We start from the raw sequence: 26,600 nt of genomic DNA on the forward strand, positions 1-26,600 counted from the left end.
ACCCAGCCTCAGCAACTTAGTGAGGCCCTAAGCAACTCAGTGAGTCCCTGTCTGTAATAAAAATAAAAATAAATATATAAAAAAACCCCAAAACAGCTGGGGAAGTGACTCAGTGGTTAAACTCCTCTGGGCTTAATCCCTGGTATCACACACACACACACACACACACACACACACACCAAAAAAAAAATAAAAACAGGATATGGGATTTATGGTCAAATATATATGGTCAAATGTGAGGTCTGTATGAGAGGTATAAGGTCTGTATATTGTATATTGCTTTGTCCAAAATATAGACACAATACTAGATGACATACTTATTTCATTTTCTCTAACTTTTCATTTAAAAAAGCTATCCAAACAACATAGAACTACAAAATCCAACACGTGTCTCAGAATTTCATCTCATGGGCCTCTTGGATTATCTTGGACTGCAGCCCATTCTCCTTGACTGTTCCTATCCATGTACTTGGTCACAGTACATGGGAACCTGCTCATTATCCTGGCTGTCAGCTCTGACTCCCACCTCCACACCCCCATGTACTTCTTCCTCTCTAACCTGTCCTTGGCTGACATCGGTTTTGTCTCCACCACAGTCCCAAAGATGATTATGAACATCCTAACTCACAGCAGAGTCATCTCCTATGTGGGCTGCCTGACTCATATGTTTTTTTGATCATTTTTGGATGTATGGATGTTATGCTGCTGACTGTGATGGCCTATGATCGGTTTGTGGCCATCTGTCACCCCCTGCACTATTCAGTCATTATGAACCCTTGCTTCTGTGCTCTCTTAGTTTTGGTGTCTTTTTATTTAGCCTTTTAGACTCCCAACTGCATAATTTGATTGCCTTGCGATCTACCCACTTCAAGGATGTAGAAATTTCCAATTTCTTCTGTGATCTTTCTCAAGTTCTTAATCTGGCCTGTTCTGGCACTTTCACAAATAACATAGTCATGTATTTTGTTGGTGCCATTTCTGGTTTTCTTCCTATCTCTGGAATTTTCTTCTCTTACTGTAAAATTATTTCTTCTATTATGAGAATCCCATCAACAGGTGGGAAGTACAGAGCCTTCTCCACCTGTGGATCTCATCTGTCAGTTGTTTGCTTATTGCTGTAGTCTGGCTGGGCATAAATCATGAGCCACTGAAGCAGGAACAAACTTTATTTCTGAACTCCACAGGCACACTCGACACACACTCCCGGGAACTCTACCAAACACCGCTCACGTGGCTCCTCCAGGAACCACCAACCGGAAATCCCTCCTCCGGCACTTTTCCAACCAATGCAAACTCTTCAGGAATCCCTGCGAGAGCTCAACCAGAACTCAACGGGATCTCCGTGCGAACTCAAAAGTCATCATCTTAATGGCTCGCCTCTCAACCAATACTATTGGCAAAATGCCAGGGTCCATTCCAACTCTGCTTTGGCTCTCAGCATCTCCCCCTCTTCTGTTTAATTAAACAACAAGCAATGTGGCTTAGGGACCGTGCCTGTTAATTTGTCCAATACTACATATGGTCCTTACCCGTCAACAGATGAGCTGAACTCAAGGCGTCACCCTCCTGTCTTAGGTTGGTACCACTGCAATTGGATCTTACCTGTCACTGACTACCGATCCAGCATACAGCCATACTTGTGGATAGGAGTATGCACCAGTGGGGGTGTGAGGTTCTTTGCTTCACCTCTGTTGGCCCCCAAATTTGGCCTTTGCATCAGTGGGGGAGTGAGGTTCTTTGCCTCACCTCTGTTGGCCACCAAATGTGGCCTTGGTGCCAGTGTGGGGGGTGAGGTTCTTTGCCTCACATCTCTTGGCCCCCAAATTTTAGACCATCAGTAGCAGAAGGGAGGAGAAGGCAGAACGCCATGACACCAAGCCAAATGACGCCTCCTTTGGAAACATTGTACCACTGATGACACCATCAGCAAAGATATTCCAGCACTACCACAATTCACTGCACCAACAGATAGTTCACAGTGCATATAAGTGATACATAGTCCAGGCAAGTTCTGCAAGCAGTTTAAAGCAGAGGAATCCATCAATATGTCCATGTCTTCCTAAAGTAAATCGACTCCTTGAATGAGCATTACTTGTTGAGTTATTATTCATTGATGCATCAGTTTATACAGTTTACTGTGATAGCTATTGAAGAAGCTGTAGTTTGGTTTTATCTTTGTCTTCACCAGCATTGAGAGGAAGATAGGAATTCTGGCAATGAAGGCTAAAAAGAAATTATGTAACATTCCAACAGGTACTAAAAAAATAATTTTCTGAACAATTTACATTATCCTGAACAGAATTATTAAATATAATAAAAAGGAAAGGTGAAAGCAAACAAACAGATCTGTTAACCTCTTTTTTGGTTAAAACAATCCTCAAGAGCTGTGTATCCAATTTAAATTAAACCATTTAAATCACGTGAATAAAAAAATATTTGGATCAATTTTTTCATGAGCGCTCCTCACATATATGGACATATGCACATACAGACATACAAAACAAAACAGAAGTGTGCACACATAACATACAACACATAAGACAATAGTAAAGGCCTTGTAGCTTTACACAGGTGCAATCTCCATTGCAATGTTTAAAAACTCCACAGTCAAAAAATAGAACTGATCAGAAACACCTTAACCTAGGTCTGTATGAGCTCAAAAAATAAAATAAAACTTCGTGATGTGGGAAAAGGCAATAATAAAATAGATATTGAAAAAAGCATCCTGGTTACCACCTGGGTTTGACTCTTATTTGGATATCCCATCCTTTTTCCTGTAACATGCATAATGGGTCTGAAGGTATTCCCACAAGCAAGCCACAAGGTTTTTTACATTTGAAATAGGCCTTAATGGTGTTCATTATTCATTAGCTTCCAGGTGTGGGAGAATCACTGTCGCCAAGCTGGAGTTCTGGATATTCGATGTTATGGATTTGAGTCAAATCATCTTCTTTTTGGTCTGTAGAAATTGCTTTGGTTAGTCTCTCTGGAATCCAAATCGGCTACTGTTCTCCCTGTGGAAACACACAAACAGAACCCTGACTCCACACAATCACTGGGTCAGTACCTTTCCATTGTCCTGTTAGAATATCCTTCCAAAGTACCTTAGGCTTATGTACATTTTTTGGATACATATGTCTTTCCGTAGCACTAAGCACCGATGAATTCAAATTTAAAATGTTTAGAGTAAAAAGGGTTATTTTAAGTTTATCTTTGGGGGATATATACCCCTTCCCAATTCCCTCTTTTTGCTTTAATAAGTACATTTTAATAGTTTGATGAGCTCTTTCAACTATGCCTTGTCCCTGTGGATTGTTTGGAATTCCTGTTATGTGAGTAATGTCAAATGATGAGCAAAATTTTTTAAAAGAGGTAGAGGTATAGCCGGGGCATTATCTGTTTTTAACTGTTTTGGAACATCCACAGTGGCAAAACTTTGTAAGCAATGAGCTATAATATCTCTAGTTTTTTTTCTCCAGCATGAAGGGAGCCCATCAAAAATCCAGAAGAAGTATCAACTGTAACATGCAAATATTTTAATTTTCCAAATTCTGGCAAGTGTGTGATGTCCATCTGCCAAATATGGTTAGGTATCAGTCCTCTAGGATTGACTCCAAGATTAACTTTTGGTAAAAAGGTCACACAATTTTGACATTGTTTTATTATTTGTCTAGCTTGTTCCTTAGTTATTTTAAAATGCTTCTGTAAAGTATTAGCATTGACATGGAAGCTTTTATAAAAATTTGTATGTTCTTCTAGTGTAGAGAAAATATGTATGTCATGTGTAGTTTTTTTCTGCTAAATCATTGCCCAAACTAAGGGCTCCAGGCAATCCTGTATGTGCCCTGATATGTCCTATAAAAAATGGGTCTTTTCTGTCCCAGATTAGACTTTATATAGTGGAAAACAAAGAGAAAACAGTAGAGGAAGGAGAAATCCTACAAGTATCTTCAAGGGATACTGTAGCATTAACTATATACTTACTATTAGAAAATAAATTAAGTACAGAATCTTTAAACATCACAAAAGCTTGTAGTATTGCATTAAGCTCTACATTTTGAGCTGATTTTTTTGGGTACTAAAAATGTAAAAGTTTGATCAGGTGTAACTATGCTGCTGTACCATTATTTGACCCATCAGTGAATATATTTGGAGCATTCATGATAGGTGTTTTTCTTGTCATTTTTGGAAAAAACAACAGGATGCAAAGACCAAAAAAGACAACAAAGGATTAGATGGTAAGTGATTATCAAATGAAACATTAGATTTACACATGATTATTGCCCAAGTATTTAACTCATTAGCTAACTCATCAATTTGATCCATAGTATATGGAGTAATAATTTTATTGGGAGAAATCCCAAACACTCCCTTTGCTGCTTTTATTCCTTTGAGTATCAATTGTCTTACAGCCTCAGGATACCTAGTAAGAATAGTATAGGGAGAATAAGATAAATGTATCCACAATAATGGACCTTCTTGCCAAAATACTCCTGTAGGAATGTTTTTTGTTGGTATTACGATAAATAATAAAGGCAAACTTATATCAATTCTATACAAATGCATATTTTCCATATATGTTTCAATGATTTTTAATGTCTTTCTTGCTTTAGGCATTAACATTCGGAGTGAATTTGGATCTGATGAACCATTTGGGATATCAAATAAAGGTTCCAACTCTCCTGTTGGTATGCCTAGATAAGGCCTTATCCAATTTATGTCTCCTAATAACTTTTGAAAGTCATTAAGTGATTCGAGTTAATCTACTCGTATTTGAATTTTTGGTGGACCATGGTTGAGGATAATAGAACTCCTAAATAATTAATTGGAAAATTTAATTGTACTTTATCTATTAGTATCTCTAGATTATAATTTTTTAATAAATTTGTAAGTGTGGCATAACAATCTAGCAATTTGTTTTTATCTTTGTGTGCCAACAATACATCATCCATATAGTGAAATATTTGTAGTTCAGGATTTTGATTTCTAAGTGGCTGGATTGCTTTGTTAACATAAATTTGACACATAGTTGGGCTGTTAGCCACCCCTTGAGGGCGTACTTTCCATTCATATCTCTGATCAGGACCTTCATGATTCAGTGCAGGGATAGTAAATGCAAAACTTGGACTATCCTCAGGATGAATTGGAATTGAAAAAAAACCATATCTATAGCTAAAACATACCAGGTTTTTGGCAAAGCAGAGAATTGGGGAATCCCTGATTGAGCAGGTCCCATAATAACCATCTCATTATTAATGGCTCTTAAATCTTGCAATAATCTCCATTTTTCAGATTTCTTTTTGATGACAAAAATGGGAGTATTATGGGGATATATGGAAGGTTGAATATGTACCTTAGCTAATTGTTGTTTGATGAGGTCATGGGCTGCTTTTATCTTTTCTTTAGTCATGGGCCACTGAGGAACCCATACTGGTATTTCTGATTTCTAAGTAATTTTTATTGTCTCAGTGACCCCTTCTGAAAACCCAATCCATGTCTATTTATTCCTTGATCAATTTAAATTGGTGCTACTATACCTTGTTCTTGTTCTCCTAATCATTTTTCTTTCCTAAAACCTTGTCTAGCCCTAATAGTTGGCACATTTGGACTGATGTTATTTGTTTATGTCAAACCTAATTGATCTAAGACATCTCATCCCCATAAATTTATAGGAAGATGATCCAATACATATGACTGTATAGTTCCTTCATATCCTTCAGGATTCTTCCAATCTAATACCATTGCACTTCTATGGGGATTAGTCGCCACTCCTAGGCCTTGAAGCATTTGAGTGGCTTGTTGTAATGGCCAATGTTTCGGCCATTCTTGACGAGAAATGATGCTAAGGTCTGCACCTGTATTAAGTAGCCCATTAAATTCATGTCCTTGAATATTTAGTTTTAGCATTGGGTGAGAATCTAAATTTAAAGACAGCATAGCCCAATCTGCACCTGTGGAGCCTAATCCCCTGGAACCTCATTCTATAGTACTACTGGAAAATTTATCATGTAGGCTGGGTATTATTAATAACTGTGCTATTCTATCTCCTGGTGAAATTACTGATATACCCTTTGGAGAACTAGCTATAATTTTTATTTCACCTTCATAATTGGGATCAATTACCCCAGGACTTATCATAAGTCCTTTTAGAGTAGAAGAACTGCGTCCTAACAATAAGCCTGCTGTTCCTTGGGGAATAGGTCCTTGTACTCATGTGGGAATGATTTGAACTCCCATCTCTGGAGTTAGTACTGCTCTGGTGGAGGTGCAGATGTCCAACCCTGCACTCCCTCTGGTTCGTCTGATGAGAGATCTGATGGATAATGTGTCTTGGGCACCACCATGATGGTGTTGCTGGGTTCCTCCATGGTGTTTCTGGGTTCCTCCAGTGCCCCGTATATTTGTGGCCATGGGCCCCAGAGCATTGGGCCCCCCCTGTCCATTGTTTGGCAATGGAGCCCAATGCCTTTCTCCATGATATTGTGGGTGAACACCTGGTCCTTGTCTGTTTTTTGATAATGGAGTACCTTCTATGGTGGTTTGAGAATAGCATTCATTAGCCCAATGTCTCCCTCTATGGCATCGTGGGCAAATACCCAGTATTCTACCCCTTTGATACCTAGTTTTGTTAAACCCTCCTCCTATGGGGAAATTCCTTTTAAAATGTCCTGTTTGTTCACAATTGTAGCATGTTTTTGGCCTTGCATGTAAAGCCTGTTTTACTGCAGCTGCCAAGACTTGCCCTTGTTCATTAATGTCTGTACATAATTTAATATATGTGTTTAAATCTCCTTGTTTCCATGGTCTAATGACCTCTCTGCACCAACAATTTGCTTGCTCATAAGCCAGGTGTTTTATTAATGGCATTGCTTGTTCTGTATCCCCAAAAACTCTCGTAGCTGTTTGAATAAGCCTATCTACAAATTCAGCGTAAGGTTCATTAGCTCCCAGTATTAGCTTAGATAATTGACCTTGTAAATCTCCATGTCCTTGTAAAGTCGTCCATGCCCTAACTGCACCTGCAGCAATTTGTAAACATATAGCGGGATCATATTCAGTTTCTTGCTGTTGACCTTCATAAGGTCCTTTTCCTAACAACATATCTAGATTTCTTTGAGTGTAACCAGATGCTGCATTTCGTCTAGCTGTCTCCATGCAAAATTCCTCATTGGCAACCTTCCATAACAAATATTGTCCTCCATTTAGCACAGATTTACACATGCTATCTCAGTCTGCTGGTGTCATGTCCAAATTGGTAATGGATTCGACCATGCTTACAGTGAAGGGTGCTTGGGGACCATAGGTTGTTACAGCCTCCTTTAACTGCTTCACTGTTTTGAAATCTAGAGCATGGTGAATTTAATGCCCTCCTGCCTGCTCAAGTACAGGGCATGCTAATCTTTGAGGTCCTGTCTCAGGATCCCTCTATCAACTACGGGGGTTGAGAACCACTCAGCTGTCTCCATAGGTGGAGCTGTTGGTTGAATTACACCCTCTGGTGATAGAACAGTGTTAGTAGCAGCCTCCTGTTGTAGCTTTTTTCCTAATAGCCCCTTTTCCTTTAAATTTTCTTCCTCTATCTGACTAGCTCGAGAGACCTTCTTTTTTGCTTGATCTAAAATGTCTTTCTCCATGGTCTGAACCTCTAACAATTTACTTAACACTCTTTCAGTTTGTTTTTTACTAATGTACTATAAAATAATGCAACCCAACAAGATAACACAAAACAAAACTGAATCAGAATGAAACAAAAATGGAACAAAAAATCATTGTATCAATTTTTCTATTTTCTTGACATGTGCATTTGTGGTCTATTTCTATCTCTTCCTCAGGGGCAAAAACTTCAAACCTTGAGCCAACCATTTTTTCCAGTTTGCCTGAGAAAGTTCTAGGGATAGGCAGCTTGAAACAAAAACAAAACAAATCAAAACAAGAACACATTTTTTAAAAAAATGTTCACTCATTCTCTCGCCTTCCCTTAGGGGCGAGCAATTTCACATACCTCTGAGCTTTAAGCGTTCCCCGTATGGGCCGCCAAATGCCGCAGTCTGGCTGGGCACAAATCATGAGCCACTGAAGCAAGAACAAACTTTATTTCTGAACTCCACCAGCACACTCCACACACACTCCTGGGAACTCTCCCGAACGACATCCATGTGGCTCCTCCAGGAAACACCAACCGGAAATCCCTCCTCAGCACTTCCCCAACCAATGCGAACTCTTCAGGAATCCCTGCGAGAGCTCAACTGGAACTCAAAAGGAACTCCGCATGAACTCAAAAGTCATCATCTTAATGGCTTGCCTCTCAACCAACACTATTGGCAAAATGCCAGGGGCCATTCTAACTAGGCTGTGGCTCTCAGTAGCTTATTTTATGGGACAGACATTGTAGTGTACCTTGGATCACCTGTGTCACAGTCTCCCCAAAACAACACAGTGGCCTCAATGATGTACACTGTGGTCAGCCCTATGCTGAATTTCTTCATCTACAGCCTGAGGAACAGGGACATTAAAAGCTCACTGAGGAAGATACACAGCAGATCAGTCTAACCTCAGGACCTCTGACATCCATTTGGAATCTTATTTGGAAAATGCAACAAAGCCAAATATTTAGATCTGTAGATTCTACCTCCTTGGATATATAAATTTTTATAGTTTAATGACTAATTATTACATTTCATAATAGAATAGTAGTTGCTATAATTGGTGGGAAACAGGAAGGGGAGATTTTAAAATGGTACATTTTCAGCTTGTGAAGATGAGAAATTTCTGGAGATGGATGATAGTGATGGTTGCACAACCACAAAAGTGTAATTCATGCCACTGAACTGGATAGTTAACAGTGGTTAAAATGGTCAATTTTTTGTTCTGTATATTTGACAGTTACAAACAATGACAATAAAAGGCACACTGCTATTTGAAAAAAAAGAAGTGAAAGAAATGAATAAATATTATGCATGAGCTTACTCATTAGTAGAGGAGTCCAAATTATTTCATGGTCATTGATTCTCTCCTCCTCCTCCTCCTCCTCCTCCTCCTCCTCCTCCTCCTCCTCCTCCTCCTCTTCTTCTTCTTCTTCTTCTTCTTCTTCTTCTTCTTCTTCTTTTCTTCTTCTTCTTCTTCCTTCACTAATATTAGCAAGTCCTTAATTATTAGGATAAATTAGGCCAAACTTGGTAAATATGAACTCTGTGCATTGAGCCTCTAGGGGTATATAATATTCAATAATGAGTCTATGCTTTGGGACTTTTGGTCTGATGGCTCCAGTCCCATGAATTCCATGCCTGTGCCTTCTCCTCTCTTAGTTGTCTGCATTATGAAAGTCTTTTGATAATATCAACCCTGTGGATGGAGCCTGAACCTTCATTGGGCATTATACAGCCAAGGGACATGATACCTGCAGTCCTTGAAACACAGAGACACTGATAATTCAATAAGTGCTGAGAGAGAGAATGCATAGAGGAGATAGCCAGGGGCAGATTGTTTATTAATCATCATCAGGACAAAAATGGCAGTTTGTGTGGTCAGGTGGCAGGATACAAATACATAAAATTTCAACTGAGAGGACTGCAACATTGATGTTGTGGTTGTCATGGAGTCCCAGAAATCTCATTCAAACTGTTTCTTTCCTTCCACACTAGTTCTTTCATTTCTGATTTCCAAGAACTGACACTTCACTTGCCACAGAGAAGGCATCAAACATAAAAATCTCTGTTAAACATTGAATATACCCTTCCTTGTTTCAAACAGTAGCCATAATCACTGTGGCTTCTGTGCACTGAGCACTTTCCTGATGTTCTATACTTTCCTCTCTTTCAGGAATATCCCATAGAATTTGAGATACAGTGCCTGTGATCCCACTTAATTGTATTGGTAACATTCAGTTATTCAAGAACCATTGCAGAAATCTTCATGTGATATAAAAAAATCAAGCAGAAAGTGAAGGGGTGAAGGTGTCAGGTACATTTTATTTCTAGAACTGAGAGACATTTTAGAGTTTCTCATAATTCTGGCTCCAGTTCCTTTTTGTGTGTGTGCTTTAAGCCTATTTATTTTATATATTTTTAAATTTATTTGTTCTAATTAGTTATACATAACAGTAGAATTTTGATACATCATACTTAAATGGAGTATAACTTCTAATTTGTCTGGTTGTACATGATATGGAGTTACACAGGTCATGTAATCATATATGCACCGAGGGTAATAATGTCCAATTCATTCAACTATCATTACTACCCCCCATGTCCCCTCCCCTCCCTTCATTTCCCTTTGTTTAGTCCAAAATACCACTATTGTGCCCCTGCACCTTATTGTGAATTAGCATTTGTATATCAGAGAAAACATTCAGCCTTTGGTTCTTTGGGATTGGCTTATTTTGCTTACCATGATATTCTCCAGTTCCATCCATTTACCCGCAAATGCCATAATTCCATTCTTCCTTAAGGCAGAGTAATATTCCATTGTGTATATATACCACATTTTATTTATCCATTCATCTGTTGAAGGGCATCTAGGTTGATTCATAGTTTAGCTATTGTAGATGGCGCTGCTACAAATGTTGATGTGGCTGCATTACTGTAGTATGCTGATTTTAAGTCCTTTGGGTATAAACTGAGGAGTGGGATAGTTGGGTCAAATGGTGGTTCCATTGCAAGTTTTCTGAGGAATCTCCATACTGCTTTCCAGAGTGGTGGACCAATTTTCAGTCCCACCAACAATGTGGAAGTGTACCTTTTTTCCCCACATCCTTGCCAACATTTATTGTTTCTTGTATTCCTGATGATTGCCATTCTGACTGGAGTGAAATGGAATCTCAATGTAGTTTTGATTTGCATTTCTCTAATTGCTAGAGATGTTGAACATTTTCCATATTTTTATTGATTGTATTTCTTCTGTGAAGTGTCTGTTTAGTTGCTCCAGTTCCTTTTGACAATTGTATTAATCAATAAACTTGATCTTTTCATAATGACTGCTTGATTTTTATTTTATTTTATTAGTGTATTAGATATATATGTAATATTGGAGTTCATTTTGACAAAATCATATAAGCATGGATTATAATGTGCTCTACTTCAGTCCCCATTACTTCCCTTTTTCTTTCCTCCTACCTCACCCATTCCCCTTCTCTACTCTACTGATCTTTCTTGTATTTATTTATAGTTTCTTTTTTAAGTTAGTATTTTATAGATATACATAAAGATAAACTTCACTGTAGAACATTCCTATATGTACATAGCATAGTTTCATCAGTTTAATTCCACCATTCCTCTCTTTTCCCATCCTCCCTCCTTTCCCTGAAATCTATCTATCTATCTATCTATCTATCTATCTATCTATCTATCTATCTATTTGCTTTTGAGGTACCAAGTATTGAACCCAGAGGCACTATCTACTGAGTACCTAGCCCTTTTTATTTTATTTTATATTTTGAGACATAGTCTTTCCAAGTTGCTAAGGCTGGACTTGAACTTGTGATTCTCCTGCCTAGACCTCCCAAGTGACTGAGACTATAGGTGTGTAGCCCTGTGCCTAGGTGAATGCTTTATTTAAGAAAAATCTATATTGACCAAATATTAATTAAGCTCCAACCTTTCCTTATGTGCCACACATGTTGTAGAGATGGGTGTTATCGTATTTCCAGTGATCAGAGATGTGGTGAGATTTACACACATTTTGTGTAGTAGCAGGTCAATAATATAAGACTTAAATGTGGATGTCCTAATTCTCATTCCAGGGCACTGTCTCTTCTACTGGAAGCATGTGGTAATATTCCCCATAGAAGATGCAATTTCTTCATGGTTTATCATGAAAGGATCATTAATATAAACTATAAATATTTTTATGGTATACAATAAGGATGTATTTGAGAATGAATGATCATTTATTATGACAGTATAGGTGATCAGAAATAAAATTGAGCACGCATCAACTGTTGTAATTTAAACAACTCTCCTTTACCCACACAGTATTTGAAAATTCTCACTTGTTTGATATGAACAGAGGCACAAGAATTTTGAAATGATTATTGTATTAATAAACTGACAAATAGTGTCTATCCCTCAGGTAATGCCATGTACCTGTTAAAGCATTTGAAGTTGATGTATGTCTTACATCACCACATGTTGATGTAAACTAGTATATTTCAAGGGCAATAGATTTTGTGCTGTAGACTACTTAGATGAGCTTTAGGTACTTCTTAGGTAAGTTTTTAAGAAACAAATTTTAATTAATGCATAATAATTGTATAGATTAATGAGATTCAGTATGATATTTCCTTACAGGCATACAGTATTCACTAATCAACTAATCGATTCTAATCACCCTTACCCCAACACTCTCAATTTTCTCAATGTCTAGTAATCACTATTATAATTCCAGGTTGACTTTTTTTAAGCTTCCACATAAGATGGAGATCATGTGGTATTTTGTCTTTCTCTGTCTGGCTTCTTTCACATAGCATAATGTCCTCCTTTCCATCCACTCTGCTTCAAATGACTGGATTTTATTCTTTTTTATGGAAGAATAATATTCCACTATGGATATATGTACCATGTTTTCTTTATCTATTCATCTGTTAATGGACACCTAGGGTAATTCTGTATCTTAGTTATTGAGAGCTGTGCTGCAATAAACATCAGCATGAGGGTTTATATTTAGTATGATGATTTCTTCTTTTATGGGTTTATTTTCTTTCCTTTGAAAAAAGAAGTGAAACAGATAGATCAACTAAATCATATGGTAGATTATTTTTACTGTACCCATTAATACATAAATCAATAGTGACATGGAAACACTGACGAGAAAATCTACCTATCAATTCCATGATAGTGGTTGCCTTTGGGGGACAGGTGTGTAGAAGAATGTAATCATGCAGAGATGCCCAGAATTCAAATTTCCCACCCTGTTATCAAAACAGTATAAAATATTAGGTATGAAACAAATGTTGCTAAATTTTTGAACTTTAATAAAGAGGTGTGTATTATTCACAGAAATAAGTAATATTTTCCATTTTTTGGTCTTGAAACTTGTATTGGACTTGGGGAAGAGAAAGGTGAATTAATAGTAATATTAGGGGCTGGGGATGTGGCTCAAGTGGTAGCGCACTCAACTGGCATGCATGGGGCACTGGCTTCGATCCTCAGAACCACATAAAAATAAAATAAAGATGTTTTGTCCACCGAAAGCAAACAAAATATTTAAAAAATTATATATTCTCTTTTTTAGGCATACATTCTTTTCTCTTTTTATTAGTACATTTAATTATGTAGAATAAATAGCTACATTGTGGCATATGCACATATTCTTTTTGGGTTTATTTATGCAAATAACATAGTTTGATCATACCCACCTCCTCATTAACCTCCCTTACACTCCTCCCTCTCCCTTTTCTCTAATGATCACTCTGTTACTTTCTCTAATGATCCACCCTTTGTTCCACATACGAGGGAAAACATGTACCCCTTGCCTTTCTGAGTCTGGCTTATTTCACTTAACATTATGATCTACATTTTCATCCATTTTACTGAAAAAACATGATTTTATTCTTTTTTATGGCTGAGTAATGCTTTATTCTGTATATATGCCACATTTTCTTAATCCAGTCATCTGATGATAGGCCCTTAGGCTCATCCTATAAATTGGATATTATGAGTTGTGTCTTGATATATATGGGTATGTAGGAGTCTTTATAGTATGCTGACTTTAATTTCTTTGGTTATATGCCCCAAATCTTACAGATGGATTGCATGGTATTTCTATTTTTAGTTTTTTGAGGAAATTCCATACTGATTTCCATAGTAGATGAACTAATTTACATTCCCAAAACTGTGTATAATGGTTACTTTTATCCTCATGTACTAGTCAGCATTTTTTTTGGTATTTTTGGTGATAACTATTCTGACTGGGATGAGATGAAATCTTAGTGTAGTTGTAATTTATATTTCCCTCATGGCTAAAGGTGTTGAACATTTTTTTCATGTAATTTTGGCTATACATACTTTTTCCATTGATAAGTATGTGTACATTTCATTTGCCAAATAATTTGTTGGGTTGTTTCTGTTTTTGATATTAAGTTTTTTGAGTTCTTTATATAATATGTATGTTAATCCCTTTTGAAAGAGTAGCCCATAAAATGTTTCTCCCATTCTATAGGCTATCTCTTCACTCTATTGGTTCCTTTACTATGTAGAAACTTTTTAATTTGAAACAGTTCCATTTGTTGATTTTTCTTATTATTTTCTAAATTATCAGGAACTCATTGCTTATGCCAATGTCTTGACATTTACCCTGACTTTCTTTTTTCTAACATTTGCACTTTGGGTCCATAGTTAGGACTTTTATTAATTCTGAGTTAACTTTTTATATAGCTTGAGAGAGAGGGATTCAAGTTTCATTCTTCTACATATGTATATCCAGTTTTCCCAGCATCTTGTTGAAGAGTCTGTCTTCTTCAAGGTATGTTTTTGGTGCCATTGTCAAGGATCAGATGTCTATATTGTTAGGGGTTTGTCTCTGGGTCCACTATTCTATTCCATTGATTTATGTGTCTATTTTTATGCCAGTACCATGCAGTTTTTGTTGCTATGTGTATTTTGAAATCAAATATTGTGATGCTTTTAGCATTGCTCTTTTTGCTCAGCATTACCCTGGCTATTTGGGATCTTTCTGTATTTCCATATAAATTTTAGGATTGTTTTTTCTAGTTCTGTGAAAATGTCATTTGTATTTTTATGGAGATTATATTGAATCTGTAGATCACTTTTGGTTAATATGGCAATTTTAACAATATTAATTCTACCTAACCATGAACATGGGAGGACTTACCATCATCTAGTGTCTTCTTTAATCTCTTTCTTCAGTGTTATGTAATTTTCACAGTACAGGTCTTTTCACTTCTTTGATTCGATTTATTCTTATGTATTTTATTTTATTTTTTTTGAAATCATTGCAAATAGAATCATTTTGCTGATTTCTTTCTCAGCAGATTTGTTATTGGTGTATAGAAAAACTATAAATTTTTGAATGTTGGTTTTGTATCCTGTTATTTTGCTGAATTTGTTTATAAGCTCTAAAAGTCTTCTAGTGTAGTCTTTAGGATATCGTAAATATAAGATCATATCATCTAAAAAGAGGTATAGTTTGATTTTTCCCTTTCCTACTTGTATCCATTTTATTTCTCTATCTTGCCTATTTGCTCTGGCTAAAGTTCAAGTACTATATTGAATAGTGTTTCAGTTATCTTTCCACTACTATGACCAAGATCTCACAAGAACATTTTTAGAGGAGGAAAAGTTTATTTGGCACTCATGGGTTCAGATGTCTTAGTCCATACATGGCCAACTCCATTGCTTTGGGCTTGAGGTGAGGTAGAACATCATGGTGGAAGAGTGTGGCAGAAGAAGGCAGTTCTGGGCATGGCCCCAGGAAACAGAGAATTCTGCTCACCAGGGACAAAATATGTACCCCAGAAGTACACCCCAGTGACCTACCTCCTTGAGCCATACCCTTCCTGTCTATAGTTACTATCCAATTAACCTATATTAGTGGTTAGGTTAAGGCTCTCAAAACCCAATAATTTGGCCTCTATACTTTCTTGTATTTTCTCACACTTGATCTTTTTTGGGGGGACACCTCATGTATTAACCATGTCAAATAGGAAGTAGTAAGAGTGGACATCCTTATCTCACTCCTAATTTTAGAGGAAATGTTTTCATTTTTTTTCCCATTTAGTATGCTGTTGGCTATAGGTTTTTCACATGTATGTTTTATAATGATATGGTAAACTACTTCTATATAATTTCTTCAGAACTTTTACCATAAAGGCATATTGAATTTTGTCAATAGATTTCCCCATATATATTGAGATGACTAATTTTTATCCTTGATTATATTTATGTGGTGTATTACATTTATTGATTTGCATATGTTGAACCACCTTTGTATTTTTGGAATGAAACCAACTTGATAATGATTTATGTCTTTTTAATGTATTATAAAATTTCTAAATGCCAAGTCTAAGGCAGTTGTTATGGATTGGGATAACAAATACGTTTTCCTTAAAAATTATTTTGTTAGGTTTGTTGGTCAGAGCAGGAAAAAGCTAACTAAAACAGAAATTGGTACCAGAAGTGGGTCATTACTGTGACTAACCTGACTGTATGGTTCAGAAGTTTTTGAAGCTTTTTGGAATTTGTAGGAGGAATTTTGGAAAGTTTAGCAATATAACCTGGAAAAACATTTGAATGTTGTAAGTGGACCTTAATGGGAAATTCTGGTGGGAGCTCAGAATTCCAGAATGCTGGTATAACTGTGAATAGTAGGGACAGGTTCCAAAGGTTTCAGAGGAAAAAGAGGATTCTACTGGAAATTGGACTAGAGGCCATTCATGTTGTGTTCTGGTTTGCCTGTGTCCTGAGACTTTCTGTGAGGCTGATTTTAAAAATGATGGAAATCTTAATGTGGCAGAAGAAATTTCTAGGCAGCATAGTATTTAGGCAGTGGAATGGGTATTTCTGTCAGATTATAGCCAAATTTATTGTGGTATTCAGGAGCAGAAAGCAGAAAGATTTGAAAACTTTGGACTTGAAAGGTGGGAGTAAAACTGGGGCTAAAGAAACTGCAGTTGTTAATGACATCACTGCCAGTCAAGGAATGCTAAGGCTTTGCCCAGAGACAACAAGAAAGGTGTCTTGAGGGCTCCCCAGGAATTGGCAATATCACACTCGTCTCCGGCTCTAGGGAGTAAAAGTAAATATTCCTTTGAGAAGAGACCAGTGGGGCACCCTGTTTGCACAGGGAAGCCTACAAAGTTGTTTCACCATGCTCAGGTGCTCAGGCACTCAGAGGCTGGTGCAGCTTTGGACCCTAGAGGCTTGGCTACTACTCAAGATGACAGCAGATCTTGGCATCAATCACATGGTGCTGGTTCTGTAGAAATGCAGGATGCTGGAGTTAGGGAAATTTTCAAAGGAAAAGGATTTCAAAGGAAGGCCTTGGAAATCAGGCAAAGTACAGCAGGATTAGAGTCCCTGTGGGCTGCCCCTGAGAGGGCATTGTGTGGAGATGTGAGGAGAAAGCCAAAGTTGCAGTGGAGACCCCCAAGATTAAAAAATGCCATTATTGTAGCACATCTGCAGAAGAAAGCTACAGGATTTGAGCAGAGACAAGAGAACAGAGAGACCATGTGGGCTGCAACCAACAAAAACACAGGGGCAGATGTACACACTCCTTCAGAGAGAACCCCAGATGCTGGACATAGAACTACAGGGCTTGTTTGCCCCATTGGCATTCAGTCTTGTTTTGGTCCCATCCCTTCTTTCTATGCCCCTATTTCTCCATTGTGGAATGCAAGTTCTTACTCTGTACCTTTATATATTGGATACTTGTAACTTGCTTTTGAGTTTTGCAGGAGTTCATGATGAGAATTTGCCATGAGTCTCAGGGGAGACTTTGGACTTGGACTTATGGGCAATCCTGGAACTGTTGAGACAATGGGGACTCTTGAATATGGACTAAATGTATTTTGCCCCATGAGATAAGCATGAGCTTTTGGGGTCCAGGGGCAGAATATTATGGTTTGAATGTTAGATATCCCCCCAAATCTCTTGTGTGACACAATCGTAGAAGATTTAGAAGTGAAATGATTGGGTTATAAGAGCCTTAACCTAACAGTGCATTAATCCTCTGATAGGGATTAACAGATGGTAACTGAAAGCAGGTGGGGTGTGGCTAGACCTAAGGTGGGTCACTGGGGGTGTACCTTTAGGGTTTATATTTTGTTGTGGTAAAGAGAGTTCTCTCTCTGCTTCCTGGACTATTTATTTATTTATTTATTTATTTATTTATTCATGGTACCAGGGATTGAATCTAGGTTGCTTAACCACTTAGCTTCATCTCCAGTCCTTTTTATTTTTTTTTGAGACAGGGTCTCACTAAGTTGTTTATGGCCTTGCCAAGTTGCTGAGGCTGACTTTGAACTTGTGATCCTCCTGCCTCAGCCTCCTGAGTCACTGGGATTTTAGGAATGTGCCATTGTACCCAGCTAGTGCCATGTTTTGAGCTACTTTCCCCCACCATGATGTTCTGCCTCTTTTCAGGTTATGAGGAATGGAGTTCACCATCTATGGACTAAGATCTCTGAAATTGTGAGCCCCGAATAAACACTTTTTACCCTTAAAACTGTTCTTGTCAGGTTTGTTGGCCACAGCAGTGAGAAAGCTGACTGAATAGCAGTGGTCCTCAAAACCAGTGTAAAGAAGGATCACTAAAAATACCATATGCAGATATTCTGATTACATAGGTTTGGTTTGAGACCAAGGCACCTGAATACTTTAAAATATCCATAGGCAAGTGTATTGATCAGTGGGACTTAGAGTACTAATTTATGCAATTTAATTGATTTAAAAAGGCTTTTCTTACAACTAATAATCTTGATAATTATTATTCTCATTTTCAGATGAAAATATTGTAAATATGCTATAATATTTCCTGTACTATTTTAATTTTTCCCTAGTTAAATCACGAATTAAGGTAGAAGAATAATGAACCCAAGTTGTTCATAGGTAGGTAAAGTAAGAGAATTGCAATCTGTGAATTTGAAAGTTTTGATGTGAACAACAATTATTTAGGCATAAGAAGTTTGAGACTGACACCTGGGTTATGGGGATTTCCTTGAATCTAAAGGTCTCAACAATTTATTAGAAGGTTTATGATCAGAAAAGAATAAAACCATACTGTCAGGACACTACATAAAGTAGATTTAAAAAAAGAGTCAAAGAGGTGCTTTCTACCTCACATATTTTACTGAGATTGTATGGGGTTAATACAAATCTGTATAACAGAACTGAGAAGTACTGGTAGTCTGTGGACCTCAAGTGTGAATAAATTACATGTGAATATTTGAATTTTAAATATATGGAGAGTCATATGCAGAAACTAGAGCAAAGTTAGGGAAAATGTGTGGTTTGCATGTTATTCTTAGTGTTAGCATTTCATTTTAGAAATAATTGGTAGGTGAAATGTACACTACTACTACATTTGTGTTCTGAGATGTTATCACTTATGTGCATTTATATAGTACAATGAATTAATTTCTCGTCATGTTTCATAGTTGATAATGGTAATCATCTTTGGGAGTGGGAGAAATGTGGAGTTATTAATTGATACAATGTTTCAGTTTGATTTGATAAAAAGTTCCTAGAGGTGAATGTTGGTGATGGATGTACCACAATGTGGTTTAATGAATGTTGTTGATTTCTGAACTTAACAATGGTGAGAATTCTAATGTATCTTTGGAATTTAAATTTTATCTAACACAAATAAAAATTATTTTTTTTTAAAGTCAATGAATTTTTTTCTTTTTTAAATTTGTTTTTATTGTAGTTGGACACAATATCTTTATTTCACTTATCTAATTTTATGTGGTGCTGAGGACCAAACCCAGGGTCTCACATGTGTGATGCGAGCACTCTACCACTGAGCCACAACCCCAACCCAAAAGTCAATGAATTTTTTAAAAAAGAAGTGACAGGGCTAGGGCTGTAGCTCAGAGGCAGAGCGATTGCCTAGCATTTGTGAGACACTGGGTTCAATCCTTAGCACAACATAAAAATAAACAAATAAAATAAAGACATGCTGTCCATATTCAACTACAAATAAAATTTAAAAAAAGAACTGACAGAAATGAATAGTACACATGATCTTCCTCCTTTATCAATATTCATTTCTCTCTTCTTTTTCTTCCTGTATTAATAGTAGGAAGTCCTTGGAGTTTGTGATAACCTGGACCAATTTGGCTAATTATGAGCTCTGTGCATTGAGCCTCAAAGGTCATATAGTAGTAAATAATCAGCTATGCCTTTAGCCCTTCAGTTTGATGTTTCTGGTATAGTTGGCTCCATTTGTGGCTCCTGCTCCCACAATTAACTGCATCAGGAGCCTCCTGTCTGAGACTGCACTGATGCCAGTCCTGTAGACAGAGAAGTACTCAGTGGGCAACAGGCAGGGTAGGGGCATTAAATCTGCAGTCTTTTACCATGACCCAGCAGAGAAGCATCATCACCCAGTAAGTACTGAGGGAGATGAAGGATGGAGTAAGGACTATCACAAGCATTGTTTCCTATTATTTTGATGATCACACAGTTTGGGTAACCTAAGGGAGGATGCCTATGTGAAAAATTTTAGCTATGAGGACTGTGACATGTACATATGGGATTGTAGTAGGTGTCCTAGAAATCTCTTCCTAAATTTTACTTCCCATATACAATGAATCTATTTCCCACAGACATCTCATCTACTATGTCAGAAAATTAGTCCCTCTAAACTATTTCTTAAACACTCCCAAAAGATTATGATGGACATGATGGAGATGAGGATGACAGTAACCACAACAAAACCATTATTGAGATACTCCAGAGGGCCAGGTGTTGAGCTATGTGTTCTATGTAGATTGTTTGAATTCATCTGTGTAGTCTTCCCCAAGCTGTAAGTGCCACATTCTTTTATTTTACAAAAACTAAAGGAGCTCAACATTTTTATGTAACTTGTGATGGGTGTTTGGGTTGAATGCACTGAAACTGTTAGAATTGAGCTGTGTGACTAGAGACACAGAGCACCTGGGCACAAGAGTCTTGGCAGGTTGTCCCCTGGACCTCTTAACATCTTTTCACATCCCTGTCACTCCAGGAAGAAACTCCTTGCTCTTGCAACTCCTCTTTCTGCATCATGAGGACAAGCATGACAGTTTTGGTAATCAGATGACAGGATATGCAAAGTTTCGGCTATGAGAATTGTGAAGTTTACATTCCTGTTTATGGTGCAAATAGCAGAAATCTTTAATAAGATTTTAGTTTCCAACCACACAGGTCCTGCATATCACAGAAATATTACTCAGAATAGTAAAAAAATTGATGCTTGTGAATTGTTTTTTAAGCACTCCAAAATGATTATAAAGGTGATGTAAGGATGTTGAGGAGAATGGAAATAACCATCACATCATAGGGCTTCCTAAGTGTCAGGTCCTGAGCAACATGCTTGGAGTCACTTGTTTAATTTCATGGGCACAGTCTTACTCTAGTTACATATGCTCACATTATTATTACCTTACAGAAAATGAAAGAATACATTATATTTTTGTAACTTGTACTAATTTTTTAGGTAGAAAAGAAAGAGTCCATGGTTGGATTGGGCCATTTGAGTTGAGCCATGTTTGATACAGGGCTTCATACCAGGAAGATCCTGGAAGGCAGACTGTCCCCTTGATGTCCCCCAGTTGTATCCTGTTCTTTCAATTCAGGAAGAGACCTCTTGTTTAGTGTTGCCATTCTTTTTTTTTTTTTTTTTTTGGTTTTCTGGTAGATCAGAGGGCAGGGTAGCATCCAATATTAGAAAGGTAACCGTAGATCACAGGAAAAGCCTACAAAAATATAGGCACACCATAATTTAGCACAGAACTCTTTCTTGCTCCCCCTTGCAGGACTTTTATATAACAGACCACATCCCCCTCCATGTTTGTCATTATCCCACTCAATCTAAAGGAGACACAAAGTCAGGTCTTTATTCATTCCTATGCTGGAAACTGGAAAGAATTAAAAAACATACTTGCAGTTAAGACCACTGACCCTCTGCTCAGTAGTTTCTGTTGGCTGGGAAAATAAAGACTTTAATGGACTGGACCCAAAACCTGACAATTTAAATTTGAATCCTCTCTGTGTCTTAGTTGGCACAACCTCATCCAGTATTGAATGGACAGAAAATGGGTGCTCCCTGTGGAATTAATTTGTGAAGTGTGTATAAAAAGGGCAAAAGGAAATTTGGAATTATTATTTATTTATTTAGAAGTCTCTCATCAAAGAGATCATAGATTTATTCAATGACAAGATTAAATGACCTTACAGAGAGACTTAAAAACACATGTTAATATGAACTAATATATTTCAAATGCAATAGGCATTGTGTTTAGATTACTTAGATGAGCACTAGGTACGTTTTTTGGTAAATTTTAAAAATAAATCAATTTATGAATATATAAATCAATATTGACATGAAAACACTGACAAGAAATTATACCCACCCAACTCATGACTGTAGCTGTGTTTGGGGACAAATGTACAGAGAATGAAATCCTGCAGAGATACCAAGAACTTAAATTTCTTAGGTAATTATACACGACTATATCAAATGTTAGTCCTGATGTGAATATTATCAAATGTTTGTACTTCTATGTAGTCAGTGTGTATTATTCATAACAATTGTTGATATTCATAGGGAATTTTCTAAGTGCCAGGAAATATTCTAAGGCATTGGTTCTCAATGCTTGTTAAGAAGAAACTGCTCCAAATTTCAAATGCAATTCTTATTAAATTGATTTTAGTGTGAGGCTAGGGTATCTGGATATTCTAAAATATCAACAGGTAAATAAATTAACAAGACTGAGAACCACAAGTTACGCTATTTAAATGATTTTAAAATATTTTTATTTACTCTAATTAGTTTTACATGTCAGTATAGTGCATTTTGACATATCATACATAAATTGAGTATAACTTCTCATTAGTCTGGTTTCACATATATGCACCTAGGGTGATAATGTCTGATTGATTCTCCCATTCTTACCAACAAGCCCCCTTCTCTCCCTTCATTCCCTAATTTTGTCTAGTCCAAAATTAGCATTCACATGTCAGAGTATTTAAATGTTTTTTAACTACTTTCTTACAACACCATATAAGGTAGTTATATATTACACCCACTTTACAGATGTGGAAATTGCCTGTGTGAGTTTTCGTTATACCTGTTTTTTTTTTCTCTTTTGTATTTCCCCCAATTCAAGCATAGCAAGACTTGACAAAGTAATGAAGCAGGTTATCTTCATGTAACTAAAATAAGAGGATTTCAATCCATGTTTCAGTGAAGACTGATAATGCTCCTCAACTTCTAACATTGTTCTAGTCAGTGCCTCTAAAATGGGTGTGGATAGAAGATCCTGCAATAAAGAAAGAGGCTAAGAAGATTACAATTTCCACAATTGAGTACTTTTTGTGTATAGACCTCAAGTGTGAATACTTAACTAGAATTTAAATATATACAGGGTGCTGGGTGCCCGTTTATGTTTTTGCTTTTTTCCTACTCTTTTTTCTATCTAAAGGTGTTTTAGCACTATGAAAACACAAAATCTAACACACATTTCAGAATTTTATCTCATGGAATTCTCAGATGATCCAGAATTGCAGCTTCTCCTCTTTGGACTTTTCCTGTCCATGTACCTGGTCACAGTGCTTGGGATCCTGCTCATCATTCTGGCCATCAGCTCTGACTCCCACCTCCAAAACCCCAGGTACTTCTTCCTCTCCAGCCTGTCATTGGCTGACATATTCTTCATCTCCACCACAGTCCCAAAGATGATTATGGACATTAAGATTCACAGTAGATTCCTTTCCTACATGGGCTGCCTGACACAAATGTCTCTTTTTGCCATTTTTGCATGTAAGGATGATATCCTTCTTACTGTGATGGCCTTTGATTGTTTTGTGGGCATCTGTCACCCCCTGCATTACTCAGTCATTATGAACCCTTGATTCTGTCTGTGGCTTATTAGTTTTGACATCTTTTTTGTTTAGCCTTTTGGACTCCCAGCTGCATAATTTGACTATCTTACAATTTACCAACTTCAAGGAAGTAGAAGTTTCTAACTTCTTCTGTGACCCTTCTGAACTCCTTAATCTATTATGTTCTGATACCTTCTCTAAAAACATTGTCAAATATTTTGTTGTCAAATATTTTCCCTTTTCAGGTATTTTTTCTCTTATTATAAAATTATTTCCTCCATTCTGAAAATCCCTTCCTCAGGTGGGAAATTTAAAGCTTTCTCCACCTGTGGTTCTCACCTGTCAGTTGTTTGCTTATTTTATGGAACAGGCTTTGGAGTGTACCTTGGATCAACTGTATCACATTCTCTCAGGAAGGGTGCAGTGGCCTCAGTGATGTACACTGTGGTCACCCCCATGCTGAATCCCTTCATCTACAGCCTGAGGAACAGGGACATTAAATGTGCCCCGAAGAGAGTTTATAGCAGAACAGTCTAATGTCAGAAACTGTTGCATGTGGTTGTGACCTATTCAAGCATAGCAAGACCTGACAAAATAATGAAGCAGGTTATCTTCATGTAACTAAAGTAAGAGGATTTAAATCCAATAAATTATATTTATTAGTAGACCTATGTTTAAAATACAGCAAAGCTAAACATCTGGTCTGCACCAATTTAAGAAGAATGGCTGAGGTCAGAAGAAAAGATAAAACAAAAAGTGGGTGCAAAATAATTCAGCACAGATCTCTCTCTTTCTCCTGTTCTAGGATATCCTAGAGGCTGTCCACACCTCCTTTGTTCTTGTAATTGGCCCACTTGATTTGATTAATGTGATCAGTTCTTGATTTTATTTCTACTTAGGAAACTGAAAAAAAGTTTAAAATTAAGATCTATGAACCTCTGTTTAAAATATTCTGGTGTCTGGGAAGCAATGAAAAAGATTAGTGCATCTTAACTCTGAGATCAACAACTCACTTTTTTTTTTCCGTTAAGCAGGGTTTGAAACTAGGTGCGTTGATTCTACTGCTTGGTGCTTTAGATAATAAATTTCAATTCAGCAACTTACTTTTGACTGCTGTTGGCTCAATTTATTATTTTGTGGACATAGAGCAGGTTGTTAGTGTCCCTGAGATTCAGCTTTATCATCTGAGTTGAATTCCAGTTGACACAACTGCATTGAGTATGGATTAAAAAGATAATGGGTGATGTGTAATAAATATGTGATCAAAGTATAAAATAGAGACAAATGTAAGTGAGATAGCTATTATTAATAATAAGTGTTATCATATCATTTAACTAAAATGTTTTGCAAACTGAAGTTATTGCATTCCAATTTGTATAATGTGCTCTTTAATTTAGTCCTCAAATAAGTGTATGCTGTGTATTTGCAGAGAAATGATTAATTCTCTTGAATTTCTGATTTCCCAGAGGCTATACCATTTGTGGCACCATGGACAACAAAAATTAAAATGTGCGTTGAACATCAAATAGGCTATTGCATTGTACACAAATCCTAACCATAACTGGCATGGATGCAACACATGTGGTGCATTCCTGAGTGTACTTTCCTCCTATTCAGGAATGTGCCATAGAATAAGGGCAAGATTGAACGTGACTATGCCTGTGTCATGGACACAAATCTCCTGTTCTTTCACTTAACAACATCTACAACATTCAATTATTCCAACTGTACCAGAGGTTTTTCATAAGCAGTAAAAAAAAAAATCAAAGGAGATACAAAGAGAAGGGATAGGAAAACCTTGTTGCTTGGGATGAGACACATTGTAGACTTTCAATATCATTCTAAATTTCCAGTGTCCCTTGACAATTATATTTATCAGTAGACTTACTATTTCCATAGTGATTAAATTCTACATTTTAAAAAAAATAATGTCAAAATATTTATTTGGCTCTAAACATTGCTTATGTGCCACATATTATGTGCTGATGAGGAAGACACTAAAGAACAGCTGACCATAGAGGTGGATGACAGAGTACAGACTTCAGAACTCAATATTGGACAGTTGGAGGCCAGAGAGACTTGGAGTTTGATTATCAGAGCCGGAAACAAGGACAGAATTCCTTGATCCTAAACCTTGATTAATGGTGGGGTCAGAGGGGAGGAGTAACACAGACAGAAAGAGAGGGAGGAAAAGCACATGGCTTACCTTCTTTACAGCAACTGTAAAGAGAAGCAGACCAAGTTAAAATAGGACAAGGACAACAAACACAGTGCAGGAGATCAAGCAGTTTAACCCACGTGGTGGACTGAAGCTGCACCAGGCATGGCATCCACAACCAGCCAGGTTCCCTAGGAGAAATTAAATTAACACAGCTTCTCCCCACCTTCAGATAGCAACAGATGAGACCAAAGGGCAAATCTCTGAATGGGTCGTCTCAGTCATCCATCTAGAGGGATCTTGTGGGGGATGACTGTTAGCTGAAAGTTACTGAACCCCACTCCCTCTCTCTGTAGATAAGAGGGTTGGGATGGAGCTGATTCCCAGGGAGTTCCAGCCCTAACCCAGATGCTCCACACAGCCTCCGCAGGAGCTCAGGTAAAGATGGGCCAAATGACATGCTGTCCCCATTATGGTGACAGCTAAAACCTCATTGCATGGCACCATTTATAATGGAGGCCATGGATAGTTCACAAAAAGTCTCAACCTATAGGCAACTGCCAGGTGTTTCAACTGCATCACCCTGAGTCAGTGCCAGTGGAGGGAGCAGGTGTCAACGATTAACAACCTTGGGTAGTAAGATCTCAGATGCAGGCTGGCTACCCACTCTCTATCCCAGTCACAGGGACAGTACTTCAGTCACCTATATCAGCCTCATTGGAGGATTCTGTGCTGCAGACAGCCTTCACCCACAGGCCCCACAGGTGCAGGTGTCCACCAAGTGCTTTGATATGACTGCTCCAAAAAGTCCCAGCAGAGGGCAGCAGGCACCAGGAACTCAGATGCAGGTGGGCCAACTAACTCTACCTGAGTCAAAGAGATGGTACCCTAGGGATCCA

At 37.4% G+C, this 26,600-nt stretch overlaps 2 pseudogenes; both read left to right on the forward strand.

Annotated features, from left to right (window-relative positions):
* The first annotated feature begins 463 nt into the window (after positions 1-463).
* Positions 464-8,550, forward strand: LOC113178394 (putative gustatory receptor clone PTE01 pseudogene; annotated as a pseudogene).
* A 14,648-nt stretch (positions 8,551-23,198) lies between these two features.
* LOC113178660 (olfactory receptor 7E178-like) lies at positions 23,199-24,080 on the forward strand (annotated as a pseudogene).
* Positions 24,081-26,600: the final 2,520 nt, after the last annotated feature.

This window comes from Urocitellus parryii, chromosome 3 (assembly GCF_045843805.1).
Source record: "Urocitellus parryii isolate mUroPar1 chromosome 3, mUroPar1.hap1, whole genome shotgun sequence".
NCBI lineage: Eukaryota > Metazoa > Chordata > Mammalia > Rodentia > Sciuridae > Urocitellus > Urocitellus parryii.